Genomic DNA, 13,955 nt, shown 5'->3' on the forward strand with positions numbered 1-13,955 from the left:
AATAAAGTTGAAATGAATCTATTTCTGCTTCCGCTGTGCATTATTATATTGTGTTGTTTTTCTATGACGATGCCAACCACGTCACTGTACCCCACACCGGGCCCACCGGTGACACGTGGAGATCGGGGTGTGACAGGTTGGTATCAGAGCCAACGCTGAGTGAATTAAACACCAGTCTTTTGTGTTTGATCTCAGTTACACAATTGCACATTCCTCGATTTTCGAGTCTAGACAAAGAACTTAGGAAATGTTCAAAATTTCGTTTATTTTATTTTCATTTTTTTTTCTAACTTTGTCTTATATATTTTGTTGTGCAAATTGTTTAATTTTTGACAGGTTCATCATGCCGCCACGTATGCGAGGACGAGGAGGATTCGCCACATCACATGACCACGAGGCAGGACCCTCACACAGGCGAGCCCCATCAGCTTCGCACAACACTGCAGCCCATGATCTTTGGAGATCATTCGCCGAGCCAGCCAGGCACTCGGTATCACTGAGTACCTCACCATCCCTACCTCACTCCTTTGGGCCACATTCTGAAAATGGGCCCCATGACTCCCATGGATCTTTCATACCCCTACACCAGTCACCTCACCACTACCCAGCACCAGTTTATCAGGGCCTGTATAACCCTGATGCCTATTTGGATGAACCAGTGGGTCATAACCCACTAGGACCTGAAGACCACTTCTCTGGTGGTAACGAGATGGAGGTCGACGAGGACACTGACCGTTCCCTGCCACCGTCCGACACGCCTAACCATCCCATTGAGATATCGGATGGGTCACCATACAGGGGATCACCATTCAATGGTGTTGACAGCTACGAGGAGAGGTTTAAGCAGCACGAGTGGTTTTATACCCCCAGCCACCACAACTCTCCCATGCACCAGTCTTATCACGGTTCTCCCGTGCACTCTCAGCACCACTCCCAGCAGCAGCAGCTTCAGCAGCCGCCTTTGCAGCAGGACCCATCTGAGGCCTTTTGGCGCGACGTGATTACTCCGTCGCCACCACCACCACCGGTTTTGCCTCCTCCGCCTCAGAGGCCAAGGAGGAACGCGCGTATGTCTACGCGAGGAGGGATTCGCATTGCCACCCCTCGACATTCAGGTAGCGGCCGCTACTCGCCGCTCCACGAGGAGTCAGAGATGGGAGAGTCTCAGCATCCCGTCTCAGAGGTTACCTCTGCGACTATTGCGCCACTACCGCCGCAGAACTTTGGAGAGCCCATCCCTGCGTGTGCTAGCGCAGCACAGTTCAACCCTTTCGAGCCGACTTTTCCTCCCGGTTATGATTATACGGGAGATCCCTACTGGTTAGCTTCAGGCTACAACCCTCTCAATCAGGAGAGTACATTTGGAGGTCCCTGGGTTACGGGACAATCAGCTTTTGGATTCCCACCGCAGGGATACCAGCAGCCGCAGCCTCCACAGCCACAGCAGTATCAGCCACCGCCGCCGGCGCCGATGATGTCGCCACCGCAAGTCCAAGAAATCCTGCAAGGGATACACGACGTGCGACGGGAATTGCAAAATGATCGCCGACACAACCGCGGTATGTTCAAGAAGATGGTTGACTTGATTAAGGGTAAGAGTAAGAAGGATTATTAAATCCTTTGGTTGTTAGCTCATGTACTCATGTCCCTGCGTGGACGTTTATTCCTGTATTCTACCCCTGCGTGGGTATATTTCTCTTATTCTACCCCTGCGTGGGTATGTTGTTCTGTTAACCCCTGCGTGGGTTTGTTTTGTTTTATTTGTTGTTGTTGTTATTGGTTTAGCCCCTGCGCGGGCATGTTATTCACGTTATTTGAATTAAAGTCCCGTTTAGGGCAAAGATGTACTAGTTACTTTATTTAAAATTTAAAATGGTTAATTTGAATTTCTCATTTTATTTATGTGCATAAATATAATATTCAAATAAATGGAAATTATCAATTTTTATTTGATTTGCCGTTTTAATAAGAATCTTAGTAAGGTAGAACCTAGCTTGAATGCCTTATTAACAGGCCTAGCCAATATGGTAAAACCTGGTTGAAAAGATTCAACTCTCTGTTAACATCTGAAAACATGTTAACATTCCTGGCTAAGCGTGATCTGTAAAATCATACAAGCCACCCTTTTTAATAAATTATCTACAGATTATATCTGTATACAAGTCTGGTAATGACTTGATACCTACGGGTTATGACTACGTCATATAGTGGCAGTTGTGGTTTATGACTCTCTGTCTAGTAAAGGATTATTTGTTTAATTATACAATGCTAATCCTATAAAAATCTAAATTTATAATTTAGTAGTTGTCCGAAGTGACTAGGCCTATTGTGCCAATATATATATTTCATTCCATAATATAGTTGCTAATAAAAGCCCTGAATGAAATTAAATAAATTAACTATTATGATTCTTAATATCATGGTTAATAAATCGTCTAGAACGATAATACTGTTAGGTTTCTAAATAAGACCTTGTCCTTTTATGTAGCTTAAAGCTACATGGCCAAATCAGAGGAGACCAACAGTCATTCTGGAGAACACCCAGATTATACAAAGATTCACGTCACTGGTGCAGAACTGCAAGCACTGGTTGAAAACGCTGTTGCCAAGGCTATGGATAGGCAATTCAGGGAATCTAGCGGGACTCGGAGTAGAACCCGAACTGTAACGCACGTCAAGCCCAAGACTCATTCAGAGGCTCATAGTAAGCCACCTTCTAAGAAGAATGAGCCAAAGAAGGATGAGGGGGATAATCACTCCTCCAACCACAGCAGTATTCCTAAGCAAGAAATCAAGCTGAAGCATGATACGCACAGCAAGTCCTGTACGTACAAGTATTTCGTTTCATGCAAACCCAGAGATTTTACTGGGGAAAAAGGAGCAGTTGACTGCATGACATGGATTGATGAGATGGATACAGTTGTTGACATCAGCGGGTGTGCTGATAGGGACGTTGTGAAGTACGTGTCCCAGTCATTCAAGGGAGATGCTCTAGCATGGTGGAAGTCTCTTCTACAAGCTGCCGGTAAGGCCGCTCTGTACAGCTTGACATGGGATCAGTTTGTAGCGCTGGTCAAAGAGAATTTCTGCCCGCAGCACGAGGTCGAAAGAATTGAGTCGGATTTCGTATCCCTTGTGATGAAGAACCTCAATTGTCAGGCATATCTCACTACATTCAACACCTTATCTCGTTTAGTGCCGTATTTGGTGACCCCTGAACCACGAAGGATCGCCCGTTTTATTGGGGGTCTGGCACCGGAGATAAAGGCAAGCGTCAAGGCTTCAAGGCCTACGACATTTAGATCCGTAGCTGATCTATCCCTCTCCCTCACTCAAGATGTAGTCAGATTGAGAGCTATGAAGAGCTCAGAGGAGAACAAAAGGAAACGTGAGGATGACACCTCACGAAGATCGGAGAAGTGACACAGAGGGAACAACGACCATAGGAAAGGGTCGGGATCTAAGAAAGGAGATCATCAATCGGGTGAGAGACCCAGATGTAAGACCTGCAAGAGACACCATTTTGGGAAATGTCGTTTGGAGGCGAAATCCCAGTCTCAAGAAAAATGATGTGGAATCTGCAAGTCCACAGACCATAAAGCCTTAGATTGCAAGAAGATTAAGGATGCAACTTGTTTTGGTTGCAACGAGAAAGGGCACATCCGGCCAAATTGCCCAAAGAATGCGAAGAAAGCTGACGACGGGAAGAAGACTAATGCGAGAGTCTTCAGAATGGACGCCAAGGAAGCAGTCCTTGATGACAACGTCATTACATGTACGTTTCTTGTAAATGATGTTTTTGCTAGAGTCTTGTTTGATTCAGGAGCTGATAAGTCGTTTGTAGATGATAAGTTTTGTAAATTGTTAAACCTTCCTGTTAAAACCTTAAGTGTGAAATATGAGGTGGAATTAGCCGATGGAACCATAGAAACCGCCTCGACTGTTCTAGATGGATGTGTTATATCCATTAGGAATCATTCTTTCCCGTTATCCTTGCTTCCCTTTAAGCTAGCTGGATTCGATATAGTGATAGGCATGGATTGGTTATCGAGTAACCAAGCCCAGAATCTGTGCAACAGGAAGCAAGTGATAGTGAAGACTCCGTCTGGTGAGTCACTTACTATCCAAGGAGATACTCAGCATGGATTGCGGGAGCAAGTGTCCATGCTCAAGGCATCCAGATGCATGCAGAAGGGATGTGTCATCTATATGGCACAAGTTACCATTGATGAGCCGAAGCCGAAGATTGAAGATATCCCTGTTATCTCAGAATACCCTGAAGTATTCCCTGAAGAACTACCCGGTTTGCCACCAGATAGGCAAGTGGAGTTTCGGATAGACATCATTCCAGGCGCTGCGCCTGTAGCAAGAGCACCATACAGATTGGCACCAACGGAGATGAAGGAGTTGAGGACGCAGTTGGATGATTTGTTAGCTAAAGGTTTTATTAGACCTAGCTCATCTCCTTGGGGAGCGCCAATCTTGTTCGTTAAAAAGAAGGATGGGTCGATGCGTCTGTGCATCGATTACCGTGAGCTTAACAAAGTCACTATCAAGAATAGGTACCCGTTACCCAGGATCGACGATCTGTTCGATCAGTTGCAAGGAGCAAGCTATTTCTCCAAGATCGACCTGAGGTCAGGCTATCATCAGTTGAAGGTCAAGGATGAAGATGTGCACAAGACAGCGTTTAGGACTCGATATGGACATTATGAGTTCCTAGTGATGCCTTTTGGGCTCACAAACGCACCAGCCGCGTTCATGGATCTCATGATTCGCGTCTGCAAGCCTTATTTAGATAAGTTCGTCATCGTCTTTATTGATGACATCCTATCTACTCGAAGAGCCAAGCTGACCATGAGAAACACCTTCGTTGTATTCTCAAACTTCTGCATCAAGAGAAACTTTATGCCAAATTGTCGAAGTGTGAATTTTGGCTTCGAGAAGTCCAATTCCTTGGACATGTAGTAAGCGAGCGTGGTATCCAAGTAGATCCCGCGAAAGTAGAAGCAGTCATGAACTGGCAGGAGCCGAAGACTCCTACCGAGATTCGCAGTTTCCTCGGATTGGCAGGATATTATAGGCGATTTATCGAGAACTTTTCAAGAATTGCTGCGCCCCTAACTTCGTTAACTCGTAAGAAGATTAAGTTCGATTGGGGCCCTAAGCAGCAGGAATCCTTCGACATTTTGAAGAAGAAGTTGAGCAATGCGCCCGTGTTGACATTGCCCGATGGTATTGAAGAATTTGTGGTGTATTGTGATGCGTCACATACTGGTATGGGCTGTGTACTCATGCAGAGAGGCAAAGTCATTGCCTACGCTTCTCGCCAGCTCAAGGTGCATGAGAAGAACTACACCACCCACGATTTGGAATTGGGTGCTGTTGTGTTTGCTTTGAAGCTATGGAGACATTACTTGTATGGAACCAAGTGCATAATTTATTCAGATCACAAGAGTCTTCAACACTTGTTCAATCAGAAGGAATTGAACATGCGTCAAAGGCGATGGATGGAAACTCTAAATGATTATGACTGCGAGATAAGATACCATCCAGGCAAGGCAAATGTAGTTGCCGACGCCTTAAGCAGAAAGGAAAGGGTGAAACCAATCAGAATCAATGCCAAGCGCATTGAAATAAGAAATAATTTGAATGAAAGGGTGTTAGCTGCACAGAAGGAAGCTGTGTTGGAAGCTAACTATCCTGCAGAGAAGTTAGGAGTAACTGAGGAGCAGTTATCCTACGACAAAGAAGGAATGCTACGAATTAACGGACGAATATGGGTTCCAGTTTATGGAGGACTTCGGGATGTTATCCTCCAGGAAGCCCACAACTCTAAATATTCCGTTCATCCTGGAGCTGATAAGATGTACCAGGATTTGAAAGCAAACTACTGGTGGATTGGTTTGAAAAAGTCAGTAGCTGAGCATGTAGCTAAATGTTTGACTTGTGCGCAAGTCAAAGCTGAGCATCAGAAGCCATCAGGTTTGCTTCAACAACCTGAAATTCCCAAGTGGAAATGGGAAATGGTGACAATGGATTTCATCACCAAGTTGCCGAAGACGAAAAAGGGAAATGATACCATATGGGTCATAGTGGATAGACTGACTAAGTCAGCTCATTTTCTACCCATCAAGGAGACGTATAGCTCTGATATGTTAGCTCAATTATACGTCGATAAGATTGTAGCATTACATGGTATACCTGTATCTATTATCTCCGATAGAGATACTAGATATACGTCGCATTTTTGGAAGAGTTTCCAACAATCGTTGGGCACTCCTTTGAATTTTAGTACGGCTTATCATCCTCAGACTGATGGTCAGAGTGAGCGTACTATTCAAACTTTGGAACACATGCTTCGTGCATGTGCGATCGACTTGGGTGGTAGTTGGGATAAGAACCTACCACTGATTGAATTCTCCTACAACAATAGCTACCATTCCAGCATAAAAGTTGCGCCTTTTGAGGCCCTATACGGTAGAAAGTGTAGATCGCCCATTTGTTGGGCAGAAGTTGGAGAAGTCCAACTGTCAGGACCAGATATCGTTTTTGAGACGACGGACAAGATCGTGCAGATACGCGATCGTTTGAAAGCTGCCAGGGATAGGCAGAAAAGTTATGCGGATCCTAAGCGCAAAGATTTTCACTTTGATGTAGGTGATAAAGTATTGCTTAAAGTATCGCCCTGGAAGGGTGTGATGCGATTTGGAAAGAAAGGCAAGCTAAGCCCGAGATATATAGGACCTTTCGAGATTATCGAACGTGTCGGGTCAGTTGCTTATAAGTTAAACTTGCCTGAAGAACTTAGCGCTATTCATAATGTGTTCCACATCTGTAATTTGAAGAAGTGTTTCGCTGACGAATCACTGGTTATACCGCATGCGGATATACACATAGATGAGAGTTTGAAGTTCGTGGAAAAACCTTTGTCGATTGAGGATCGACAGGTGAAAAAGCTTCGAAGGAAGTACATACCTATTGTAAAGGTCAAATGGGATGCCCGTAGAGGTCCCGAATATACGTGGGAAGTGGAATCCACGATGCAAGAGAAATATCCTCATTTCTTTCAGTAAATCTCGAGGTCGAGATTTCTTTTAAGGGGGTGAGGATGTAACACCTCAAAAAATTTCGTCCAATAATGTCTTGACACGTGTCATAAGGTTTCGGTATGTGAAAACAAACTTTAGAGGGACTAAAAGTGACAAACAGTGAAAACTATGGAACGTAAGGGTCCAAAGTGTCAACAATGGATAAATAGACTCTATGATAACCCTACACAATGTTTATAACCTTAAACGGATGGTTCATGGATCATACGACGCGGAAATTGCACAAAAGTGAGGAATTACAAACTATAGGGGCCAAAAGTGTCAACATGTTGAATTTATACCTCTGAGTGAACTTTTGGCAGACCCGAAGCTTTTTAATGCTAAAATATACTCACTAGAATATGTGGTAAAAATTTCATGAAGTTTCGTTAACGTATGAGAAAGTTATGGCCAAAACCGTACTTGAGGGACTAAAAGCGTCAACGTCGAATTTCATGACTTTTCGGTTGAGCGCAAAGTTATCCAAGGACATTACCATGTTGGTAAATGTCCCAAGGTTCTTAAAAACCAAGTTTGGGGGTTTACGAGTCAAAATAAGTAGCCGAAGCATCGCGTGCAAGAACAGGGACCAAAGCTGCCAAGTTTGAAACAATTTTGGGCCTGCAGACCCCAGGCGACCCGCCTGGGAATCCTTAGGCGGGCCGCGTGACCCCGCCAGCATCAGAACTTCGCGAAAATTGCAATTTGGGTCCGAATTTGAAGTGGTAAACAGCTCATAGCACCTCCTTTTGCACCAATAAACTTCCTTGCATGCCTAGGACAACAGTAACCTCCCTCCAACCTCTGAATTTCCTCCATAAATCAGATTATTTCATTCATTTCTTGAGCACTTGTTGCAACAAAGAACTCTCACAACTTGCAAAAGCTCTCAAGACCTTCTGGAGCAATTCTGAACGACAAGGCTGACTCTAAGTGTTAACTAAGCTTCATTAGGACCTTTGTAAGCTTCTATATCAGTCTCTAATTCGTTCTTGCTTTGATTATTAGTAAAAGTCAAAACCGTTGTTCTTGTAGTTTGACTTTTCGATTAAACGAGTTTTACTCAGTCATTTCTCAAATTGAAACCACTGATATGTTGGTATTTATGTGGGAAACAAACCCTCAAAAGGGTATTCTCTGATTCCCACTTTATGCATGCTAATTGTCGAGTCAAAGGTGTTATTAAAAAGTCAACAGAAATGGTTTTTGCGAAAAATAGCTTAAATGGTAATGTAGATGACATGCAATCAGTTTGATCATCAAAAATAACTTATAATGATTATAAGAATGTGTTTTATTATAATAAACTCGACAATCTTTAGTATAAATACGAATCGGAACCGAAAGTCTTGTAGAACGACTTTTTCGTAGACTATCGATTCGGATCCGTGCATGCATGTTTGAGATCTGTATTAGAGCATATTTTGAACCATTTTTATTTTGGTAAAACCCTCTGGAATTTTTATTGCTTGAGTCTATACTTAGCCGATTCATTTGCATGTTTCCGATTTATGCTTAAAGTTGACTATTTTGCCCTTTTTGATATAAAACGTGATTTTTGGAAAAGTGAAAGAGTAGAAATCTTTATTTCTAATATATAAACTTGCACCAGAAATTTGAGATCAGTTAGTGGTCCAGATTTTGAGTTATGGCCGTTATCGTAAAACTATATCTTAAAGTTACATAAACGGCGCATTTAGCGTATAACTTATTTCAGGCCACGTTTTGATACAAAACTTTTTACCCATTGATGTTATATATTATTTTGGGAATTTTGATGATTTTTATTTAATTTTTGGCTGATCGGATCATACGTCGCTAAGTCGATTCGGTTAATACCGGTTTTGACCGTTTAAGCCATAAAATGAGTTTTATACATCCTTTTGACCTGAAACCTTTTTCTACTGATTTTATATGTTGAATAAATTATTTTGAGCCTTCTGGAAATGTAAAAATCTCAGCTTTCTTATTAAAACCCGGAAACGGCTCTAAATCGCATTTTTAGCATTTTTAACGCATGGTAAGCGTTATACTCATTTTAAACATATAAGATTCATACCTACTGATGTATTTAGTATATTTTCATATAATAACAGTAAGTATAAGTATATGAACCCAGATTTCCAGTTTTGGCATTTTTAGCCCTTGTGAAATTACTTAAATACCCCTACGGTGCATAGTTTGATTTTAAATGATAAGTTTGGTATATGGGTCATACCCTACTGTTATAATAAGTTAAATGAAGTATATTTACTGTATAAACCAGACCCGAAACCCAGATTTCTAATATGACTCTTTTATAATCTTTCAAATGACCAAAATGCCCTTCTAAGGCATAAATTGAGTTTAAAATCATTCGGGGCATAATAAACATAACTTACTGATATTATATCATATTTAAGGCGTATTATATCAGGGAACTTGCATGTGACTCTTTTGGCTACCCGTAACGCCCTTTTTGCGTTCGGTTCGGTTTACGTAACTAGTTTGCGTAAATTGACCGAAACGGGTCAAACGTTATCATTTTTATCTCAAAATCCAGAATGTGTTTAGTATACCCATATTATACAAGTATTCAAACTTGTCGGGTCTAAGTCGCATTCTATCCGGTCTTTCGCTTAATCGTGCGCTTGTACCGTATCGTCCTTAAAACTAACCGGTCAAAGCTTAGGCTTAAATAAAAGACCCGTTAGGAATCTAATAGGTTATTAAAAACCTTTGTTCCAGATTAGGAGGCCCAGTAAAAGCTACCTACACTTACCGTTTGTGATTCATACTTGCTCAGGTAAATACATTTTGACTTATTTTCCCTATACGGGCTTGGGGTACGGTATATAGTATACCGCTTGATCGAGCGCACAAATCCTGCGCCCTATGGGTGTACAGTCTTGAATAGTTTGTGCGACTCGTTTAAACAGTCTTGTCTTACTTTAGGCTTTGGGGGGTTATTGACCGTGTCCCGGATATCCTTGCCATTATCTTACGAGATGGCCACGACCAGAGCACGGGGTGTAGGCGTACACCCGACGTGTATAACTCTTTAATGTGGTGTGTCATTTAATCTTTAGCCCGGACAGCAGATCCCGGGCCACCAAAAGTACGAGTACATGTAATTCGTTCACAAGTTTATATTGCATAATTATCCCAAGTTAATAAAAATATTTATGCCTTGTGCATTTAAATCAATTTTCAATCATTTTCAAAATGAGTCAGTTGATTTGTATTTACCAGTGTAAACTGACGTATTTTTCCCAAAAGGTTAAGTGCAGGTACTAAACGAACTAGGCTGGCTGTTTCCTAAGAGCGTCCACTATAGTCTCGCAAGCTCGGACGACAAATAAACTGTTGAACAATTTATCTTATTTTTATTGATCCGCCTGTGGATCCGTTTCAACTAATTATGATGTTTATTATTACATTTTGAATAAAGTTGAAATGAATCTATTTCTGCTTCCGCTGTGCATTATTATATTGTGTTGTTTGTCTATGACGATGCCAACCACGTCACTGTACCCCACACCGGGCCCACCGGTGACACGTGGAGATCGGGGTGTGACACCTCATGTGCAAGATACATGCTATATTTAACTAGAAATTTTAACCTTGTTTGTGGTAAAGGACGTAGGGTGTGATATGTTTTTCAAATAAAGGACTGTGACTGTAATTATTAAAGTTAAAGGTTATCCATTGTAATGCGATACAAAAGTAAAGGACGAAAAGTGTAATTTATCCGCATGTAAATTAGCCTCTCCAATTTTGAGTCATATAAGTATGGAGGCTATGATTGTCCTTATTATTTGGCTTAGCAGTTATACTTGCAGCCAGTGTCGTTCCTACGTTTTCGGAGGCCCTAATCGAGCTACGAAGTGGAGACCCTTTTGCAAAATTATCATTTTCAACATACCCTCCTCCAATTTTCAGTCATATAAGTATGGAGGCTATGATTGTGCTTATTATTTGGCTTAGCAGTTATACTTGCAGCCAGTGTCGTTCCTACGTTTTTGAAGGCCCTAATCGAACTACGAAGTGGAGCCTTTTGCAAAATTATCATTTTCAACATATTTAGTAACAAACCCCTCCTCCTTTATGTCACACCCTGCTAGTAGCGGAAGCGTATTGTGTGTGACTTAAGAAAGGTAATCATTGCATCCAATCATGTAAACAAATATAAACCAACAACTTGGCCATAGATATATTGAATTCAACCAACGTTTACAAGTTTCCAAAAGTAGTTTCGAATTTCATACACGTTCAACATTAAACATAACATAGTTATCAAGTTATATTACACATCACAAAAGATTGTTTTTGACATTAAACATATTGAGGTTTTGTCCCCTATATACCCATACGAAGTTGGGATATAGAAGACAAATCCTCCAAAAGCGGCAATCATTGTCATTGTCGTTCCCGTTTCCCGTAGTGAATCACCGGCTCAAGACTTGTTTCCTGAAATACATGTAGTTTTAAAAAGTCAACAAAAGTTGAGCGAGTTCATGCAGTTATTGTTATCATATGAAATCTCATGTTTGTAATCTTGTAATGAAATCATGGTATGTTATTAGCATTCATGGATTTTAAGGATCTATCAGTGTGCCGCGAACACCCTGACATATGTACCATAAGTAAGTAACCAAACCGAGACAACTTTGACATCATTGGGATCGCAAAAGCACTCCTATGGCACCAACCAGGAGTGGAGCGTGTCTCAAGCTCTATAGATCTACACATGTGTAAAAAATCTAAAAAGAGTAATTTTGAAAAGAGAAATGAATTATTTGATGTTGTAAATTCTTTTTTTGATGTGGTATCTTAATTACAATGAGGTTTGTATTAAAAAAAATTGGTTTTGATTGGTTTTCTCATTCGTTCTCACGCTTCTCGCAATATTTAGCGTGAGGGGCTCATGCGAGAACCACCCTTATTGTGAGAATCTTGAGAACCAATGTGAACACAACCTAAAATAGCTAAAGAACCTAAAAAAAACCTAACCCCCACCCCCCCCCCCCCAAAAAAAAAACCTAAACCCCCCACCCCCCCCCCCAAAGCTAAATGCTAAAAAAAACCTAAAAAAACCCTAACCCCCCCCCCCCCCAAAGCTAAAATGCTAAAAACTAAACTCCCAAAAAACCTAAAAAAAATCTTTAAAAAATCTAAAAATTTTTTTTGAATTTTTTATGTTAAAATCGCTACTTTTAGAAGCCAAAAAAATTTTTTTTTTTTAAAAGATTAAATTTTTTTTTGCTTCGAAAAGTAGCGATTTTTTTATAAAAAATATTAAAAAATTCAAAAATTTTTTTTTGTGTGATTTTTAGCTATTTTTAGGCATTTTTGGTGTGTTCACATTGGTTCTCGTGGTTCTCACAATAAGAGGTGGTTCTCGCATGATCTTCTCCATATATATATATATATATATACATATAGGAGAAAGATCCGTTAGGAACCACCCTTTATTGTGAGAACCGCGAGAACCAGTATGAACACAAACAGTAATACCTAAAAAAATCTGAAAAACACCCAAAAATTTTTTTTTTACTATTTTTTTTGGAAAAATCACTATATTTCATTTATAATAAAAAAAAATTTCGAGTCACGGTTATCCATGCACATGTGCATTTGTATCATTTCTTTGACAAATTCCGTAACTCATTACAAATATTAGACAATTGCACTTTCATTTACACTACCACGTGTAATACACTACTTTTTACGTTAACAATATTAAAAGTGCACATGTGCATCTATATGTATCAACATAAAATAAGGTGTGTTGGTACACTACTTTCTCTTTCATCTATCATTCCATCCATAATACACAAACATGCACATGTGCATTTTTGTCATTTCTTTGACAAATTCCGTAATTCATTACAAATATTAGACAATTGCACTTTCATTTACACTACCATGTGTAATACAATACTTTTTACATTACCAATATTAGAAATGCACATGTGCATCTATATGTATTAAGGTGTTTTGGTACACTACGTTGAATACACTTTCCCTTTCATCTATCATACCATCCATAATACACTACCATTACCTCCTACCATCCATAATACAATACCATTACCTCCTACCATCCATATTACAATACCATTACTAATATTTTCACTTTATGACATGTTTGTAAACACCATTTATACCATCCAATCAACATATTACATCATAAATTGACAACTATAACCAAACCATCAACCACTAGATATAACTAACCAAAAAACATGTATATGGGCCAACTTCTCCATTCAAAATTGTTATGGGCCATTTTCTGAGCGTATATATCCTGACTAATATCTTGCTTTTCACTGTTTGCTTGTGATCAGGATACTGGATCGGGATATTGGTAACATACTGGGCGATATCCTGGTGTTAACTAAATAATCCACGTGCAGGTAAGAAGCTGTAGGTCACTAACGGTCAGATGGACATCTTCTCCTAGAGACTCGGGCAAATCAGTTATTTGAGAGACGTTGGACCCAAAAGACCAGGTCTACAACGTTCAAGTAGGGAATATCCATCGGATCCCGGTTTAATAGGATAGTTTGTTATTTTTCTTTTATTATAAATAGATGGGCGGATCAGATTAAGGCACGCAACTTTACACTCACACTCTTTCGCACACTTTAGCTCTCTAGCTTCTAGCAAACACTGCACACAAACACTTGTACTCGAATTACATTGTAACACCTAGTTGATCCGCATTACATCCTGCATTGTATCCTGACATTTGAAGTAACAGAAGAACAAGGCAGCTGCGATTGTCAGCTCCCGAGGTTTTGTGCCGGCGATCTAGATTGATCAAGGGCTTTCCTCGTACATCACGTGTCAACCATTACTTTTTTGCTCATTGTTTGATCA

This window comes from Helianthus annuus, chromosome 17 (assembly GCF_002127325.2).
Source record: "Helianthus annuus cultivar XRQ/B chromosome 17, HanXRQr2.0-SUNRISE, whole genome shotgun sequence".
NCBI lineage: Eukaryota > Viridiplantae > Streptophyta > Magnoliopsida > Asterales > Asteraceae > Helianthus > Helianthus annuus.